This window comes from Aegilops tauschii, chromosome 1 (genome assembly GCF_002575655.3).
Source record: "Aegilops tauschii subsp. strangulata cultivar AL8/78 chromosome 1, Aet v6.0, whole genome shotgun sequence".
NCBI lineage: Eukaryota > Viridiplantae > Streptophyta > Magnoliopsida > Poales > Poaceae > Aegilops > Aegilops tauschii.
Genome location: NC_053035.3, coordinates 350,150,384 through 350,158,128, shown reverse-complemented (window position 1 = coordinate 350,158,128; position 7,745 = coordinate 350,150,384).

The following is a 7,745-nucleotide window of genomic DNA, read 5'->3' as shown; positions in this document are numbered from 1 at the left end:
TGAACCCAAAGCTAAGCACTTCTCCCATTACAAGAAGGATCAATCTAGTAGGCCAAACCAAACTGATAATTCGAAGAGACTTGCAAAGATAACCAATCATACATAAAAGAATTCAGAGGAGATTCAAATATTGTTCATAGATAAACTTGATCATAAACCCACAATTCATCGGTCTCACCAAACACACCGCAGAAGAAGATTACATCAAATAGATCTCCACAAGAGAGGGGGAGAACATTGTATTGAGATCCAAAAAGAGAGAAGAAGCCATCTAGCTAATAACTATGGACCCGAAGGTCTGAGGTAAACTACTTACACATCATTGGAGAAGCTATGGTGTTGATGTAGAAGCCCTCCGTGATCGATGCCCCCTCCGGCGGAGCTCCGGAAAAGGCCCCAAGATGGGATCTCATGGGTGCAGAAGGTAGCGGCGGTGGAATTAGGTTTTTGGATCCATATCTGGTAGTTTGGGGGTACGTAGGTATATATAGGAGGAAGAAGTACGTCGGTGGAGCAACGTGGGGCCCACGAGGGTGGAGGGCGCGCCCAGGGGGGTAGGCGCGCCCCCCTACCTCGTGCCCTCCTGGTTGATGTCTTGACGTAGGGTCCAAGTCCTCTGGATCACGTTCGTTCCGAAAATCACGTTCCCGAAGGTTTCATTCTGTTTGGACTCCGTTTGATATTCTTTTTCTGCGGAACTCTGAAATAGGCAAAAACAGCAATTCTGGGCTGGGCCTCCGATTAATAGGTTAGTCCCAAAAATAATATAAAAGTGTATAATAAAGCCCATTAATGTCCAAAACAGAATATAATATAGCATGGAACAATAAAAAATTACAGATACGTTGGAGACGTATCACTATGCATCACCATGATCTTGCATGTGCATAGGAATTTTTTTGAAATTACTACGTTCCCCAACAGTGGTATCAGAGCCTAGTTTATGCGTAGATGTTATATGCACAAGAACACAAGTGAGTTGTGGGCGATACTAGTCATACTGCTTACCAGCATGTCATACTTTGATTCGACAGTATTGTTGGATGAAGCGGCCCGGACCGACATTACGCGTACGCTTACACGAGACTGGTTCTACCGACGTGCTTCGCACACAGGTGGCTGGCGGGTGTCAGTTTCTCCAACTTTAGTTGAATCGAGTGTGGCTACGCCCGACCCTTGTTGAAGGTTAAAACATCACATACTTGGCGAAATATCGTTGTGGTTTTGATGCGTAGGTAAGAACGGTTCTTGCTCAGCCCGTAGCAGCCACATAAAACTTGCAACAACAAAGTAGAGGACGTCTAACTTGTTTCTGCAGGGCATGTTGTGATGTGATATGGTCAAGACATGATGCTAAATTTTATTGTATGAAATGATCATGTTTTGTACCAAAGTTATCGGCAACTGGCAGGAGCCATATGGTTGTCGCTTTATTGTATGAAATGCAATTGCCATATAATTGCTTTACTTTATCACTAAGCGGTAGCAATAGTCGTAGAAGCAATAGTTGGCGAGACAACAACGATGCTACGATGGAGATCAAGGTGTCGCGCCGGTGACGATGGTGATCATGACGGTGCTTTGGAGATGGAGATCAAAGGCACAAGATGATGATGGCCATATCATATCACTTATATTGACTGCATGTGATGTTTATCCTTTATGCATCTTATTTTGCTTAGATCGACGGTAGCATTATAAGATGATCTCTCACTAAATTTCAAGGTACAAGTGTTCTCCCTGAGTATGCACCGTTGCGAAAGTTTTTCGTGCCGAGACACCACGTGATGATCGGGTGTGATAAGCTCTACATTCACATACAATGGGTGCAAGCCAGTTTTGCACACGCAGAATACTAGGGTTAAACTTGACGAGCCTAGCATATGCAGATATGGCCTCGGAACACTGAGACCGAAAGGTCGAGCGTGAATCATATAGTAGATATGATCAACATAGTGATGTTCACCATTGAAAACTACTCCATCTCACGTGATGATCGGACATGGTTTAGTTGATATGGATCACGTGATCACTTAGATGATTAGAGGGATGTCTATCTAAGTGGGAGTTCTTAAGTAATTTGATTAATTCAAATTTAATTTATCATGAACTTAGTACCTAATAGTATTTTGCATGTCTATGTTGTTGTAGATAGATGGCCCGTGATGTTGTTCCGTTGAATTTTAATGCGTTCCTAGAGAAAGCTAAGTTGAAAGATGATGGTAGCAACTACACGGACTGGGTCCATAACTTGAGGATTATCCTCATTGCTGCACAGAAGAATTATGTCCTGGAAGCACCGCTAGGTGCCAAACCCGCTGCAGGAGCAACGCCAGATGTTATGAACGTCTGGCAGAGCAAAGGTGATGACTACTCGATAGTTCAGTGTGCCATGCTTTACGGCTTAGAACCAGGACTTCAACGACGTTTTGAACGTCATGGAGCATATGAGATGTTCCAGGATTTGAAGTTAATATTTCAAGCAAATGCCCGGATTGAGAGATATGAAATCTCCAATAAATTCTACAGCTGCAAGATGGAGGAGAATAGTTCTGTCAGTGAGCATATACTCAAAATGTCTGGGTATAACAATCACTTGATTCAACTGGGAGTTAATCTTCTGGATGATAGTGTCATTGACAGAATTCTTCAATCACTGCCACCAAGCTACAAGAGCTTCGTGATGAACTATAACATGCAAGGGATGGATGAGACAATTACCGAGCTCTTCGCGATGCTAAAGGCTGTGGAGGTAGAAATCAAGAAGGAGCATCAAGTGTTGATGGTCAACAAGACCACCAGTTTCAAGAAAAAGGGTAAAGGGAAGAAGGGGAACTTCAAGAAGAACAGCAAGCAAGTTGCTGCTCAAGTGAAGAAACCCAAGTCTGGACCTAAGCCTGAGACTGAGTGCTTCTACTACAAAGGGACTGGTCACTGGAAGCGGAACTGCCCCAAGTATTTGGCGGATAAGAAGGATGGAAAGGTGAACAAAGATATATGTGATATACATGTTATTGATGTGGACCTTACTAATGCTCGCAGTAGCACCTGGGTATTTGATACTGGTTCTATTGCTAATATTTGCAACTCGAAACAGGGACTACGGATTAAGCGAAGATTGGCTAAGGACGAGGTGACAATGCGCGTGGGAAATGGTTTCAAAGTCGATGTGATCACGGTCGGCACGCTACCTCTACATCTACCTTCGGGATTAGTTTTAGACCTGAATAATTGTTATTTGGTGCCAGTGTTGAGCATGAACATTACATCTGGATCTTGTTTGATGCAAGACGGTTATTCATTTAAATCAGAGAATAATGGTTGTTCTATTTATATGAGTAATATCTTTTATGGTCATGCACCCTTGAAGAGTGGTCTATTCATATTGAATCTCGATAGTAGTGATACACATATTCATAATATTGAAACTAAAAGATGCAGAGTTGATAATGATAGTGCAACTTATTTGTGGCGCTGCTGTTTAGGTCATATTGGTGTAAAGCGCATGAAGAAACTCCATTCTGATGGACTTTTGGAATCACTTGATTATGAATCACTTGGTACTTGCGAACCATGCCTCATGGGCAGGATGACTAAAACTCTGTTCTCCGGAACAATGGAGCGAGCAACAGATTTGTTGGAAATCATACATACTGATGTGTGTGGTCCAATGAATGTTGAGGCTCGCGGCGGATATCGTTATTTCCTCACCTTCACAGATGATTTGAGCAGATATGGGTATATCTACTTGATGAAACATAAGTCTGAAACATTTGAAAAGTTCAAAGAATTTCAGAGTGAAGTGGAAAATCATCGTAACAAGAGAACAAAGTTTCTACGATCTGATCGTGGAGGAGAATATTTGAGTTACGAGTTTGGTATTCATTTGAAACAATGCGGAATAGTTTCACAACTCACGCCACCTGGAACACCACATCGTAATGGTGTGTCCGAACGTCGTAATCGCACTTTACTAGATATGGTGCGATCTATGATGTCTCTTACTGATTTACCTCTATCGTTTTGGGGTTATGCTTTAGAGACGGCTGCATTCACGTTAAATAGGGCACCATCTAAATCCGTTGAGACGACGCCTTATGAACTGTGATTTGGCAAGAAACCAAAGTTGTCGTTTCTTAAAGTTTGGGGTTGCGATGCTTATGTGAAAAAGCTTCAACCTGATAAGCTTGAACCCAAATCGGAGAAATGTGTCTTCATAGGATACCCAAAGGAGATTGTTGGTTACACCTTCTATCACAGATCCGAAGGCAAGACATTCGTTGCTAAGAATGGATCCTTTCTAGAGAAGGAATTTCTCTCGAAAGAAGTGAGTGGGAGGAAAGTAGAACTTGATGAAGTAATTGTACCTGCTCCCTTATTGGAAAGTAGTTCATCACTGAAATCAGTTCTTGTGACTCCTACACCAATTAGTGGGGAAGTTAATGATGATGATCATGTAACTTCAGCTCAAGTTACTACTGAACCTCATAGGTCAACCAGAGTAAGATCCACACCAGAGTGGTACGGTAATCCTGTTCTGGAGGTCATGTTACTTGACCATGACGAACCTACAAACTATGAGAAAGCGATGATGAGCCCAGATTCCGCAAAATGGCTTGAGGCCATGAAAGCTGAGATGGGATCCATGTATGAGAACAAAGTGTGGACTTTGGTTGACTTGCCCGATGATCGGCAAGCCATCGAGAATTAATGGATCTTCAAGAAGAAGACAAACGCTAACGGTAATGTTACTGTCTACAAAGCTCGACTTGTTGCGAAAGGTTTCCGACAAGTTCAAGGAGTTGACTACGGTGAGACCTTCTCACCCGTAGCGATGCTTAAGTCCGTCCGAATCATGTTAGCAATTGCCGCATTTTATGATTATGAAATTTGGCAAATGGATGTAAAGACTGCATTCCTGAATGGATTTATGGAAGAAGAGTTGTATATGATGCAACCTGAAGCTTTTATCGATCCAAAGATGCTAACAAAGTGTGCAAGCTCCAGCGATCCATTTATGGACTGGTGCAAGCATCTCGGAGTTGGAATAAACGTTTTGATAGTGTGATCAAAGCATATGGTTTTGTACAGACTTTTGGAGAAGCCTGTATTTACAAGAAAGTGAGTGGGAGCTCTGTAGCATTTCTAATATTATATGTGGATGACACATTGTTGATTGGAAATGATATAGAATTTCTGGATAGCATAAAAGGATACTTGAATAAGAGTTTTTCAATGAAAGACCTCGGTGAAGCTGCTTATATATTGGGCATCAAGATCTATAGAGATAGATCAAGACGCTTAATTGGACTTTCATAAAGCACATACCTTGATAAAGTTTTGAAGAAGTTCAAAATGGATCAAGCAAAGAAAGGGTTCTTTCCTGTGTTACAAGGTGTGAAGTTGAGTCAGACTCAATGCCCGACCACTGCAGAAGATAGAGAGAAAATGAAAGGTGTGCCCTATGCTTCAGCCATAGGCTCTATCATGTATGCAATGTTGTGTACCAGACCTGATGTGTGCCTTACTATTAGTTTAGAAGGGAGGTACCAAAGTAATCCAGGAGTGGATCACTGGACAGCGGTCAAGAACATCCACTACAAAAAAATACACTTCCGTGATGATACGTGTTTGTCACAGTAGGTCACGTTTTCTGTCATGCATGTACATCCATGACAATTTTATGACAGAATCAAGATAGTCATACCTGTGCTGTCGTAGAAGTGTTCCATGACATTACCAAAATTATCATCACGGAAGTGTCCACTTCCATGACGATAAATCGCGCGTCACAAAAGTGCTTTCGTCAAGGGTGACCAACACGTGGCATCCACCGTAACGGAATGCCGTTAAGCTATCGGGTCCGGTTTTGGATCCGATAACCCGTTAACAGCCCCGACAAATGGGGATTTTCCATGTGTAAAATCACCATTGGCTGGAGGAAACACATGTCGGCTCACCGTTGGGACAGATGTCATTGACTCATTGGACCCAAGGCGCCTATGATACGTCGACACGTGGCACGGCCCAACAGAGGCCCATTTCTGTGAAAAGGACGGCCGTTTGACTTGGTCAAAAGGTGGCGGGCCGGCCCACGGAAAGCCTGTTAACGGCATGTTCGCATATAGCCCATTTACAGCCCGCTAACTCACGGCCCGTTACGGCCTTCCGGAATTAGGCCTAGTAGCGTCATCTGGGCCGTCCAATATGATTCCAGCCCGTTGTAACTTCCGGCCCATGTATGGCCCATGACGTATTTCGGCCCATATGAGTTCTTTTGTAACTCTTGGCCCATTAACGGCCCGTAATGAATAGTGTATCACTTTATACCCATTAGCGGCCCATTATTCCATTGGGTCGTTTCCAGCCCGTGTTACCTTTCGGCCTTCTCAGGGCCCATTTATTCTAGGGCTCATTTCCGCCATTCGGTTACTTACGGCCCGTTACTGGCCTTTTCTGCTTCTGGGCCAAATTCAGCCCGTGGATACAGTCGGCCCGTTAATCTGTTGGGCCATTTTCATAGCATCATCAAATACGGCCTATTAACGGCCCGTTATGGTCAGCCCATAAAACGTAAGATTTCCACTCTAGCCCGTTTACGGCCCCTTGTACGGCCCGTACAAGGCCCATAGATGAGACGGCCCGTAGAAGGCCCATGGATCCTACGGGACATAGAAGGCCCATTGACCCGACGGCCCATAGAAGGACCATGGATCCGACGGCCCATAGAAGGCCCATGGATCTGACGGCCCATAGAAGGCCCATGGATCCGACGGCCCGTAGATGGCCCATGGATCGTACGGCCTGTGGAGGGCCATGGTCACTACAACGTTTGGGCGAGTTGGCCCCTGTTTGAACGATATAGCATATTCAAAGAATTATCCTACTCTATACTATCACCTCTAAAAAACATACACTATACAATAAAGAGACTAAGGCATAGAAACATAGAATAATCCTACACTATACAATAAAGAAATTACAGCCGATTATACCCACTGGGCATTATGGTTCGGCACCAATGATAATAAAGCATACACAAACAGCAAATTACATACACTGGGCAAATACAGCTCATACATCATGGACGCGCATCAACATAACTTACCATTTGAACTATAATCTCTTCAGAAAATAGGATTGGCCGGATTTATATAGCACAAATTTCAGTCTGCAAAATCTCCAATTCCTTCGTTGTTACCTCAGTGTCTTGTTTCATTTTTTTGACTCCTGCATCTAATACCTGCATGTCCAGTCTCAACTTATTGATTGTACGTTGAGAATCATGTACACGTTGTCTTGCCACCTCTAGTTGATGCTCGAGAACATCAGCACATTCCAATTCCAATCCATAATCATTCGGTAACGGCCATGCCGCACTGCTCACAGATCTTTGTGTTGATGTCACTTCATCCTGAAATGTTTCTGTAAGTACACATGAATAGGGCAAAAATATAGTTACAACAGTGAAGCGAGCAAGACAGACTATTTTGTACATGGCAAAACAAGACTAACAATAATGTTACACGTCATGAAGCATAAGCAGGTGATATTTTAAAAATTATAAAAAAGGTAGTCTATGCAGCCCGCATACAGAAATCTCTCTTAGCTCACCAGAGGAGCATGATGTTGGGGCCCAATCCAAAACACAGACAAGTTACAAATTTAGACAGCACGTTGCGTAGAAGTAAGCAAGCAGTTGGCCATTCTGTAGCTCAATTAAAGTCTTAGGGAGCATAATGAAC